Raw genomic sequence first — 13,198 nt, 5'->3', positions numbered from 1 at the left:
AAAAGTACATTCTCTCATTTAAAAACAAACCCCCTTATTTTCAAAACGGGTACAAGTAAYAAATTAAGGCAGATATTGTCATGTGGTTACAAATGTTCAAAAGATGAGCAAGGGAACCTCTATCAGCTGTGCAGCCATTTCAATTTCCATTTTTTCATGGTCCTTGTTACAGTATGTCCTGACAGCTGACAATAGCTTCTTTGGGATTCTGTCTGGTTTTTAATTTATGACYATTTGAAAAAGTGATAGCCACAATAGCATTGGAACAGATGGTATTGTGAGGGTCACAGACCCAAAGACTTACCAGAGAGCTATGAAATGCTGTGACACAAATGCAGTCTGTGATGATGCTTTGTCATATTAATTGAATGCCTAGCCACAAGTTGGTAGGTTACAGTTGCCAGAAATTACTCATTTTCATATAAAGTATAAAACAATATGGAATGCTGTCAGATCTATTAAAGTAATTGACACATCAAACTTAACTTCCTTTAAAATTGTGAAATKATATTATGAGCAGCTACTGATCTCTGGAAAATCAGGTAGCTTTAGCTTGGCCATCCAAACTCATSCAAGCCTCATTTGCTGCAGAATCAAACCCTAAGCTATAAAAATTTAAGGAGGTTTTATAAGTRGGTGTGGTCATTCTGCCATGTGGATTACATTCAATTTAATGTTGATTTGATTAATGTGAAGATAACATCCATGGATGTTTAACACAGTGGCTGGTAGGAAATGTTTGTATCTCACCTCCGACTCAGCAGCTYGCTTAAGTTCAGAATTACCACCTTCCCCACCAAACCTATGCTGTTGCTGTTGTTCTTGTTCCTTGAAAATCTCTTCCTTGAAAAGTGGAAGCTGCCACTYTGCATTTCAACTCTTTACTTGGAGAGCATCAACTTCCCAGTTTGTTTACTCTGATHAAATCCTAACTTTGTGGGGGAGCACCTTTTCTGTCATTCTTGTTCTTCCTGCCAACTGTGCTCCAGTGAACTAGAAAAGTGACTCAAATGGACAAGGCTCTTAYACTCTGGGAAGCAGGGCTCAAATTTATTCCAGCTGCCTGTCAGCTGRCAATAGTAACCCAAAGGGAAGGACTGAGGCAGAAACAGCATTTGGAATTACACTTTCTCTGCAGATTGCAGCTTTGTGCACTAATTTATTATACAGTTTGGAAAATGTTTTTCAGGAACCATAAACGAACCACAGAATATGATTTAACATGGGRTGTCAATCAGTGCAATGATGGATTTCCACTTACAAAAAGTCCATAACTGCAAGTTGTATTTTGCCTCAATCTTTAACAGAAATGTGATATTCATGATGGATGGTATAGGTAAAATTAGTAGTGGAAATGAAAGTATAGAAATGATGTCTGGTGGAAGAGTGTGGCGGATTTGACCAGAACTGAAGAGGAAATACTTGATGAAATAACTCAGGCTTCACTAAATACTACTGAACTGATGATTTGTTAACAGCAAATTTTGGAATAGTTCATGCAGTACCTCTACTTGAGAAAAACAGTTTCAGGACAAAGGCAAAATTTGATTAAAAATGAGACTTGAAGATGCTTCAGTGAAAGAATTAACTTCCAGAAATAAAAAATAGAAGAGCAAGACTGAGCATGAAAATATGGAAATGACTGGGGAGGACAATGGGCTGGGGTGAACTACCTGATCAGAAGTGCATCTCCACAGGAGCTGCATCACCACTGTGCATGACTTGGCCAGGCACAACATGGGACATCATCTTGTTCCTATTATCAACATCATCATCTTGTCAGTGGTGTAGTCTCACATTTAATTTTGTAAGTCTACAGATTCTCCTTCCCTTGTGGAAGATAATGGTGTTTATGCTCCACTGGTTGCTTTGTGTCCCTAAAACAGAGACKGCAAGCCAGTGAACCCAGCTGAGGTTGGTCAACAGGGCAAGTGAACTCTCAGGGYGCACTGAGGCAGAGGTTTCACGTGGGGCTGCTCCCAGGCTGGYGCTGTGATTCCTTGTAATCCCAAGTGAGGTGGCTGATGGCAAACCCAGCCTGTGGCCCTGCACCACGGTCGTTCTTACACCCGGTGAGCGCTGAAGTGGCTGCACTGCGATGTGGCACTGGAAATCTCTGCAGCGTTTCCTGGGAGCAGTAGGAAACTTKAATAATAATATATGATCCTTGTAAGTAAACATGAGAGGAATATGCATAATCCAAGTAAACTTAAGTGGTACTGGCACTGGAGAAAATGAAAACAAACTAGGTAGGGGAAAATCTGGGAAGATGATACGAAGAAGATTCCTAGCATTTACAGGTTAAACACTGTGGAACAAGAAATCCTGTTGTAAGGTTATCTGTAGCAACAGAGGATAAAGATGAGTGACCTAGCAGGACTCTTCTGATCTGATGTTGATTAAATGGAATTTTGCAAGTTTTAGATAAAATTAGCAATGAWCTGCAAAAAAAACAGTTGAGAGAAAATATGATAGGCATATATGTAATTTAATTATAAAACCTACGTAATATTTCAGTTATATGAATATTTTTGCTTCCAGATCAGTACTAATACTAACAAAAGCTGATTTATTGAGGTACATAGATGTTGTTCTTAACTTTTTAAATAGTTTTCACCCCAAAATACTGCTGTTTGGGTTTCTCTTTTTAGTTGTCAGAAGCTTTTTTCAGTATGTTCAACTTCTTCCAATTTTGTRCAAGGTAAGTCAGTATGTAGGGAAGTGTTTGTTTTATTTTTCTGAAAGTGCTAAAAGCCCTTTCTTAGCCAATGGTTAGGCTTTGGCTCTTCTGACCTGTGCTGATGGTGCACAGATGGGAGGGTGTGGGCCCTCCCTTCTCACTGAAAATAGCTGTCCCTTAAAGAAGAACCTCCTGGCAGCTGTCCTGGCAGACTGGCAGGTTAGCAGGTGTCCTACAGCTCCTTCTCTGCCTCTCAGAATGTGGGCACAGGGAGGGGCTGCATCCCCTCTGCTGCCGGGAGGTTTTTGCACCCTGCCATGAGGATGGCTCCTCCAGTGCAGTGTGCTGAGCCCGAGCAGCAGATGGCAGTTCACATCTGCTTTGTGGGGGAGGAAATGGGCTGTTTCCTGGGGATGCTATAAAAACATGTATTTATTAATGCTGTATTAAAAATAACCTCTTTTTCTTAGAGGTTACTGCAATGCCAGTGTAGTAAGTGCTGATGTGGTGTCATAACACTTTTGAAACAGTGACATTAGTCATAGTTATAATATATGTGTGTACATATTTTTATATGCTGAAGTCTCTTTGGCTAAGGGCAAAAGGAATAAAAATGTGAATAATGTGCTTTAATCTTTGAATTTCTGTTTTATTTTAGTAATGAAAAGACTGGTCATCTTTTATCTAATACCACAGTTCTGACTTTGAATATTTAATACAGCATTTTTCAGAATATTTGAGAGAAATGCACATGCATAAATGCAAAAAGGTACTTCAGAAGAATATCATTCACTTCTWATTCCTTTTCCATAGTCTCAAAAGTTCAGAAAAGTAAGTGCTGGTTTYTGTAGTATAGAGTGTGTACAAGCATGGAGTCCAAGTGCTAGCTTTCAATACAGTGACAATCTAGCTAAAGATCTTCAAAGTGCTCAATTTGAACTCTGGCAGTTCTATTWATTATAAATTTTACTCACAGAGTCTAGTACTGAATCTGCAAYTCTGGTTTTCTTTTGATACATGAACTATTTTCCTCTGACTTCAGATTGATTTCTTCATTAWAACATTTGATCAATTTTTCTAATTACTGTTTCCAGAAGCCACATACAACCAGTGTGTTCAATGTGGTTGTATAGAAGAACTGTCATTAATGAAAAACAGCTTCTTAAAAAGTTTAATATTTCTAATTATTTATTTTTTAATTCTGTCCATGGTTGACTGATGGACAGAAAAACATTTTCTTGACATCAAAATGGTTTTTGCATGGAGCATAAGCTTTCAAAACCAGGAACTTTCAGGTGTTCTAAATTGGAATCTAGTCTTAGGCAATGGAGTAAGGACCCTGAATTCCTGGTATCTTCAGTTCTTATGGAAAATCCGGCTTTTGCTCAAAGAATTGAATATTGACTCAGTGGGCTGATTTTGAGGCTCTTCATTTCAAAGATCATGGTCTGAGGTGTTCTGTTTATCCTGTTCAGCACTTGTATCATTTTTTGAGGGTTTTATTTCCTCTTTCGGATATTGAAACTTTTATGTTAMTCCTAGATTTTGAATAAGAGGAATACAGTTTTCTATACTTCTGACCCTTTGACTCAATACTGGGAAAATAATGGCATCAATAATGAACGGTACTTAGGAGTCTCTGTGTGGAGCACAATGATCCAGTGGTAAACTTGGCCTTGCTTTGAACCCAGGCAGTGTTGAAGTACAGCCACAGATTAGACTGATAAAGTGGTAGGATTTCTGTAGGGAATGTGCTGTGTTTGTGTCTATAAACTGTGTACATGGGGGAAAGGTGAGGGTATGAATCATGAAAGACAAGAACATACCAAATTATAGAAATTACTATGGGCCCATTTCATAAATGCACTGTGTGCAGCTGTGATCTCCTGCAGCAGTGTTCATCACAGGTGGATGTACTTGAAGGATTTTATGCATCTGGGAAATCCTCGTTTTTGGTTTGTGGGGAAGGGAGGGGACATTGATGTGGCTTCAGTGCTGAGTGGGGGGGGAAGGGAAGATGCAGTGCAGCCAAGCTTGAGGGAGGTGATCAGGAGACCTACATACACCTCAGTGTCACCTCATGGTGTCACACCTGAGATGAAATGTGAAATGTTTGCCCCAGATGACAAATACTTCAGGTTTAGGACTGGCCATAATCTGAGGACTAAGGCTGCACTTAATTATTCCCTAAGGCCAGTGGTGATGCAGTCCTTGCCAGAGCTGTAGCCATCTGACTTCTGAAGGGAGGGCTGTTGTGGGTTTACTGTGTTGGTAGCCACAGCGTATGAAGTAAGACCCTCAGTATCATTTTCAGATGGAGATAAAAAGTTAAATAAGTTCTGGAGTGACTAGCTGCTTCACTGTCAGTAAGCTGTTTTATTTGTTTCCAGTGTGCTTGCTGGAATCAAATTAGTTCTTGCAATGTAGGCTGGTAGTCAAGCTAGTTTTTGAAAAGCTGAAACAACATTCATATAAGGTGTAAATCAAAATTACAGCAGATTATTGCAAGAACATGCTGTCTTAACAGGAAAAGAAGTCCCCCAAGAGCCTCCATCTTGGTGGAAGGCTATGATCAGCAGTTTTAAAAAATAACCCTCAATTTTGAACCTTCCTGCATTCTGGGCTGTGAGCAGTAAGGAACTAAAAGGCAAGCACATCCTTGTAGGAAGGGGACACTCATTTCCAAGGGAGTTATAAGTACACAGATGCACTCCTGACCACACGGGTTCTTTATTTCATGCTGGTGATGTGAAGTTCAGTGAGTAACAAAGCCAAAGTTGTTGTTTCAAAAATCTGTTGCCAAGCAGTAGGTTTTCTCCTAGCAACAAGTGTTTTGCGGCAGGGGAAGCAATTGGATACCTTAGGGGGTATGTTAGCACTGGGGGAAGGGCAGAGAAATAACAATGTGGGGCTCCAGCGGGGCCACAGAGCACACAGAGGGTGTGCTGGGCATGGAGGACAGCCAGGGAGGGGACAGAGGGACATGTGGCACAGGCGATGTTCTGGGATAGGCTGTGAACAAAAGTGTTGGCTCCAGGCACAGGTTCATATTTGTTCATCAGCTGCTTTGTTTGGTTTAGAGAGTGATCGACTGTATTATTTTAGCTGGTTGTTCTCATTTRAAAAAGAAAAATCCATACTGAGCCGCTAGGAAGTTTTATTTAGACCATATTTGAAGAAATATTTTTATTATTMAAAAAAATTGCCTTGTTACAGGAAATAAGATATGTAGTTCTTTATTCTGCATTTTGGAAAACAAATTATATACATGTTGCAGTTTCTTTTCCAATTCAAAAAACTCATGTATTTATTATCACCTTTACTTGTAAAGTAAGTATAGTGTGGTTAATCCAGTTGGTTTTAAACCTTAAAATGTGGCCAYCCGTCGAAATTGCTGCATTAGAATGCACCTGTGACTGCAGATACAGAACGATGTTTATTCATCATTTTTCTGATGGAATGGCTTATTTCTAACTGATGCACGATGCCACAATTTTTTTGTACTTGCAGAAAATAGTTATGTACAGTGACTAAACATGCATGTGCCTTTGAAAGGAGTTTATAAATGATTTCTTATGCTAAGTCATACTTGGACTAGATGGACGTGTTTCAGCACAAAGTCATCAGCTAAAATGAAAATAGAAGAGCATCGTATATAAATAAWGTTCTATTTCACTCTATGTAAGTGTAAAATATTGATTATAGACTACATTTTAAATACATATTTTTATCACAGAGGTTGGAAAGTATCAGCTGCAGAATTTTACTTATTTTTCCATGTATAATGACAAATTCTTCTCATTTTGCCTCACTAACACTTCTGTTTCATTATTATAGCATAACACTGTCAAGTCACTGGTAAACCTTCAAGTTTGATAGATTTGTTTAAAAATAGCAACCACCTTAACACTTGCAAAATAGGCTGAAAAAGCAGCATGGAACAAGGGGCAGTTTTGTGATGCTAAAATTACACTGCATATGGATTTGCAATGCATACATTGCACATTGAGTTTTGTAACTATTTATGGTCATAATCTCTGATTTTTAAGTTTTTTTATATGCGATGGGGATGTTTCTAGAATGTCCTTCTCATGCCACACCTCAAAGTTGATTATTTCTTAGACAGGCTGGGAAAACTTAAAAACAATAAGAAAAAATTAAAACAATAAGGAAAAATWATTGTGAAGTTCAATGTAGTGAGTTCTCTAAGTCTTTTGTAGTTTTAAAAAATAATTTTTTCTACATCTGAACAGCTCTGTGTCTGCTTATRCATTAGCAGCTGTTGCTTATTGGGCTTCAGCAAGTCATCAGTAAAACAGGCCACTGCTCTCCTGTCTCCCAATCAGTCCACTTTTTATTTTCATGTTTATGTTTTCTTATAGCTGTTATTTTTGCAAGGCAAACTTTTAGCTCTGAGGGCTATTTTTGGCTAAATAAAGTTTGTATCATACAAATTTAGAAGCTTTTWAGCATACAAGTCATGTGACAGACCTACCAGGAATAAATCAATATGAMTATCATATCTGGTGGTACTCAAATCTCCATAGTTGAGACTTCTGTATGTCAACAGGCTGTTTCTTAAATATGGAAAGAATCTCTGGTGCTGTTTTGCACATTAAGTCAGACATATTTCTTGTTCTCATTCTTGTTCTCATTGCTTCCAGTTTCCAGTTGCCTTCTCTGCAGTGATAGTTTAGTGCTGAGAGTTCAGCATCCTCCCTGAAAAAGGCAAGAGTGCAAATGGACTCATGGTCACTTTTGTTTTGCTTTTAAATAAATTTCATTGCTTTTGACAACATCTCCCACCTCTATTCTATATTTTTCTCAGACAGAATGAAGATATTCCTCTTGATATCAAGCGAGTAAAGGTAAAAATCTTAGGTGGTGCTTCTGCCAAGACAAGAGAACTGTTTATTTTCAGGTGGGGTGGAGAAATAGTCAGACAGTTAAACCTTAAGAAAACCTCCAGCTCTCTTGAGGCAAATTTTTTTAGTTACATTGAAGAAACCACAGTGATATTTGTAGTGTTACCTTTTTACCCTTTTTTCCCGGTTAATGCAAATTAACTTAACAATAAARCTCTGGTTTGATGAGACATATGATGGGTGACAATTATGACTGTAGTTTTTTCAAAGTTAGTTCCATGGAAAAAAAATTGAATGTTAGCTTCTCATTTGCCTCGAAGTAAATAAAAAAGTGACCTGACTAGACTGCTCTAACTGGCTAKTTTTAATAATTTTTTTAATAGTTGTTTTTCAAAATCAAATATTAGTTACTTACCGAATTTCAGTCCTATGTTTGTCTTGATGTGTGTTTTCCATTGACTGTTTTGTTAATCATTGTGACAGGTTAATTTGAACAGAGAGGAAATCCATCTGCAGAAAAAGGATACCTTTGCAGTGAAGACTACACTGCATGCTTATTTAAGCAGTTATGGTTTTATAGAATTGCTTATTATATCATGTTGCTCAGGTTCTGAGTGAGGATATTTTATTAATTATTAATACTGCATTTTCTAAACTGCAGACTTTATTTGCAGACTGTAATGCTCCATTTGGAAATCCAAATTCATTTGAATGTTTTCCTTTTAAAAAATGCTTGCATTTATCTATTAAAAATAATTTTAGTATGTTGAAGATCAAGARGAAAAATAACTATGCCATAATATCATTTTGACATGTCCAATATATATATATATATCAAAGTTTACTTCTGGCTTGTTGAAGAAGAATTGTAAGTATTTGTTTTATTGTGCCATCACCATGGCATGTGGCTGAACTAATTTGAAAGTTCTCTTACTCATCTAGGAGATAAAGAGGTATGTAATGACAAGCTGAGACTTGTCTTGGCAGAGTAAGGATTTGGGTCCTATTAAAGTGAATGCTGATTAAACATCTTGTCTTGCATGCATTTGTGATTTCCGYACAACCCAAAAGATTTTGACTACAGTGTGGGGCTTGTGTTACTTACTTTTTAAAAAAGGCTTATGGATTTGAAGACTTCAGGGTCCAATAATTTTGTCACACTAGTTTCCTTTTTTCAGAAATAAGGTGGATACCTACCATTATTTTATCTTTGCCTTCATTAGCATGACATTTCTCTGCCCTGCTTCTTCAATGTTATCCAAAGAATCAAGAGAAAGTTGTTCTTACAACAGAAGCATAAATTAGTAATATTATATAGCCATGAAAATGTCAGGGCAGGAGAGGAAGTGCYTGATGTCAGAACAGTAATAGTGGAAGCTCCCTGGGCCCTCTAGAGAAGTCTCCTCCTCATAACCTTCAGAGCATGGAAGCTTTTTCTGGAGGACTCAGTCTTAACACAGTCTCCACTACTGCAAGTAGAATGCTGTTCCAAAACCTCTCTGCTTCAATTGCCAGAAATGTTTTAATCTCTTCTTTTTTGTAAACTTACATGAAATTTAGACACACATATTCATGTGCCAACATTAAAATAGTTTTTCTCYAGTCTGTTCTCTACGGATTTTATAGCAAGTACCTTCATGTGCTCTCAGATTAATCAAGTGTAATAGTCTCCTCTTGTAAATTCAGATTTTTATTGATCATTTCAACAGTAATTTTCTGTGCCTGTTCCTTGTTGCATAGAGGAGACTACAAAAGGTGCCAGAGGAGGCCCTGGTATAGCTGTGTGTGGCACAGCTGCTGGTGTCTTGCTCTTTTTCTACTAGAAACCTTCCCTGATGCCATTTGAGTTTTTCTGTTTCACGCTGGCACTTTTTCACAGTGTCGTCCTGTGGCTGCCTGATACAACCAGATCCTTTTCCCAGGCTGCTGGATTGACAGGCTTCCTCTATGCTGCAGAACTGGTGTTACTGTTGTGTTATTTTTTCTGCTTTATTTTACTGACTTGCCTTATTTATTATCCTATTTCTCATGATCAGCCTGTTGCTTTCTCTGTTGTATCCTCATAGCTTTTGCCTATCTAGTTGTGTAATCACTCTCATGATTCCTGCGATGTGTGAAATTAAAACACAAAACATTATTAGTCCCAAGACAGTATCCAAAATACAGAATACATAATCCCTGTTCCTTAATGCAACTAGGATAAGTTTAATGTATAAATGAAGGTTTAAGTATAAATGAAGGTTTAAGTATAAATGAAGGTTTAAGTATAAATGAAGGTTATTGGGCCAGTTGTTTTGGATTGTACATTAAGATATTTCTGTCTATTCAGAACCCAATAGCTCTCTTTGTGGGCTCTATCCGTGTAGGTGTCTGGGACATACTAAGTAATAAATATCAAATTACTCCTGTTTCACCTGTCAAGGGCCTTCAGGCAGGGGTTGGGCCTTGTTTGACTGAGCATGGTAAAAAAAAAAGTCTTTGGACAGACATTTGGGTGAAATAAGCGAAGAACAGTTTTGTATGTGGGGCAATGTAAAATGAAGTGTAAAGGGAATGATTGAGGAAGGAAACACAGGTAAAATTGTTGACCGCCAAGTGGGAGACTTTGTGATTCCCAACTGGGTGAGGAAAGAATTGGCAAAATCTTGAAAATAACCTGTGGCAGAAAATGGAAGCACTTTCCCCCCATCTTGATTAATTCCTAGGTGGGTTTGCTCTGTTGGGATGTGAAGTTTATGTAAAACTTTGTTTGAAGTGAAGGCAGTACCTCCCTGCCAAAGGCAGCAGAGTGTTACACAGTGCTACTCTTTTAGAAAGCCCCTTTCTGGAGCCTCTGGAGTCTCTTGGAATTGCAAAGTCCCTTTTCTCCCAGCTCTGGCTGGGCACTGTRGAGGGTTGTTGACCTTTCCTTGAGCAGAGAGCATCTGAACTCTACAGATCTTTGAGTGCTGTTGGTTATTCAAAGTGACTGGTATAAATATCAGCGGATTGGAGACATGAAGTGCTGCTTTCATTTGTCGTGGTGATGGCACAAAAAAGTCTCTTTGTTTCTTCAGAGATTGCCTTCACTTCCTGCCTGTGCCATTTGTCATTAGAGTTTTCTCTTGCAGTTTTTTGACTTACAAAATCAGCCTTGACAATCTAGAACTGGCTAACAGAAAAACAAGGTTTGTTTAGAGAGTTTACAACATACAGACATCCTAACCAGAGAGAAAGTAAAAGGCTTAACAGACTTATTGTCTGTTAAGGAGATTAATGATTTGACAGGGGGAGATTAATGATTTGACAGGGGGAGAAAAAAATCAACCGCAGAAGAACCCAAAAACTCTCCGCAAACCAAACATGTAATAAAATAATAAGGAACATTTGTACTGAGCTGCAAAATGAAGAAGTCTGCACACATTAGAGGCTTTTATAATTGTGTTAGAAGCAAATGTCATAAGTTTATTGTTCTTTCATGAGAAAGAGATGCAATAGCAGGAAAGATCCTCCTTTCTCCTGCAGATGCCAACAGTTCTCTTAAACACCTCTGTCAAGTGCTGCAGCATTCTAAAATGTACAAAGAAYGGAGAGCTTGCCTTCGATTTCTATAATTCCTTAGGAACTTACTGGTTTTATTATCTTTTATAGAAAGGGTGTTTTCCTACTGACAGTTCTTACTATTTACACAAATTATTATATAGCACCTTTTCTAATGATCCAGGTTCCAAAATCCCTCTCATATTTTATCTTTTTAAAGATTATTTATAGAGAGTTTATACAGAGAAGGCATTCTACTTATATTTTAAACTAACAAATCTGAAGGTGTGAACCATATGTCACTTAGGTATCCCTCTGTGTTTCTGCAGAACTGATGTGTTGTTCAAGCCCATCTTCAGCCGCAAAGCAAGAAACTTAACGTTATTCTGCAGATAAATGTTGTCTGTACATCTGCTGCTAAATAGGTGAAGGCCCGAGTTGGTAGTTCTGACATTTTGTTTCCAGTTAGAAAGCAGAGGAAAATATGCGGTTAAGGACCAGGTTAATTGGTACTGATTTCTGGGAAGTCCTAAAGGAGTTTTGGTTTGAGAAGGGGGTTAGTTGGGTGGGTTGTGCTGTTGGTTTTAGTGGTTTAGGTTTTTTCCTTTAGAGTTAATACAGAAACCAAGCATATGCTGACAGCTGGTAAACTGGAAGTTCATTTTCTTGGATGAGTGTTGGTGGGAGGTCACTAAAGGATATTGCTGCGTGATAGACATGGCTGYTCCTTCTGCCTGTGGTGTGTGATGCTTAATAGAGCAAGGCCAGGCAAGGACTGCAAACAATTTGAAATGTTCCGTGCTGCAGAATTTTAATGAAGTCATCTGGGAAAGGGGTTTTGCAAACTGGGCACTTCCAATACATGACATCTGACTGTCATTCTGAGAGAGTTATTGAATCAGAGGGTATTTTGCATTCTTTCTCTCTGTCACTTGAGTTCAGCCCCCAGCTACAGTGATTAAATGTCACTGTTCTTTTAATGCTCTGCGTGAAACAAGCCTAATTTTCTATTGGTTCTTTGGAAGCAAAACCAGGGCTATCACCCAAGGCAGGAGTGTTCATACCATCCCAGGCTAAGGCACCAGTGGAAGACTTGACTTTCAGGAGACACTCCCTGGACAGAGCTGTGCCCTCAAAACATGAGGATGCAAACTCATTGCCCATTCAAGAGTGGTTCCTTCACTAATTCTAAATGCTAATTCCAACACTAATGGTTGTATTCTTGGGAAAGTATAGCAGCAGGCAAACTGCCACTATCTGCTCTAGTTTTATCACCTGGAAAATCTCAGCTATCCTTTTTGCCATACAGAATAGAACAGATGTGATGTAATGTGTGTCTCTTCTTATGAACAGGCAAAATTATCTGCAAAATTCTGCTTTTCTTTGGTCTTGAAAAGAACAGCTTGTATCCTTAGCTAGCAGGGAAAATGGTCTGGCATATTTAAGAAAAAAAGTAYTGCAAATATTCAAATAATTCACATGTCTAATTAGTATAAAATATACATATCTGCACACCCCAAAAACAAGGCTTTTGAAAATAGAAGCTCTTGTCTTGAAAAGTAAGAAATTCTATTAATGTTAGGTGCATTGCAGCCTCACCGCTTTTATATTCCATCTCCTTGCTTCATTTTTTGTAGTTTCACATCTGATAACTACCAGTCACTGACAATCACTTCACTGCAGGAAAAACAACACTGACTCAGAGTTATCCAATTTTTGGATTGAAAGTACTATTCACTTGCTCTGAAAATGCTGACTCAATTGACAGCTCAAAAAAAGTCTAAACCCAGAAAAGCCCTCTAGCACCTTTATGTGAGAACATCTRCCAGGCTGATAGAAATTAGCCTGCATTGCATTTATTTATTCACTTGCCGATACTGCACTCTTGATATTTTTCTACAGAGCAGGGTGTGCTCAGTTGTTCTGTAGGATGGAGTTAGCAGTCTTCCCAAGCTGAAATTCAGCCTGGTGGACGCAATTCCAGAAATGTATGGTGGATAATTCAGAGGCTGCCTAGAATGTCAGTACTTTCTAATCATYGGTGCTTAGGTTAATAAGGATTTGAGGGACAGATGTACAGAGAGATAAAAGAAATCATGGTCCAAGAAGTGGGGGCTGGGAGGGGAGAAGTCAC

The 13,198-nt window shown here is 38.3% G+C and overlaps 1 protein-coding gene across 2 annotated transcripts in view; it reads left to right on the top strand.

Moving 5' to 3' along the window:
* TTC7B (tetratricopeptide repeat domain 7B) overlaps window positions 1–13,198 on the top strand; it is a 109,373-nt gene that overhangs the window by 94,318 nt on the left and 1,857 nt on the right. The window lies entirely within an intron of this gene.

Source organism: Malurus melanocephalus, unplaced genomic scaffold (genome assembly GCF_030028575.1).
Source record: "Malurus melanocephalus ecotype Western Australia unplaced genomic scaffold, MMel_1.1 scaffold_129, whole genome shotgun sequence".
NCBI lineage: Eukaryota > Metazoa > Chordata > Aves > Passeriformes > Maluridae > Malurus > Malurus melanocephalus.
This window is presented reverse-complemented; position numbering and strand designations above follow the sequence as displayed.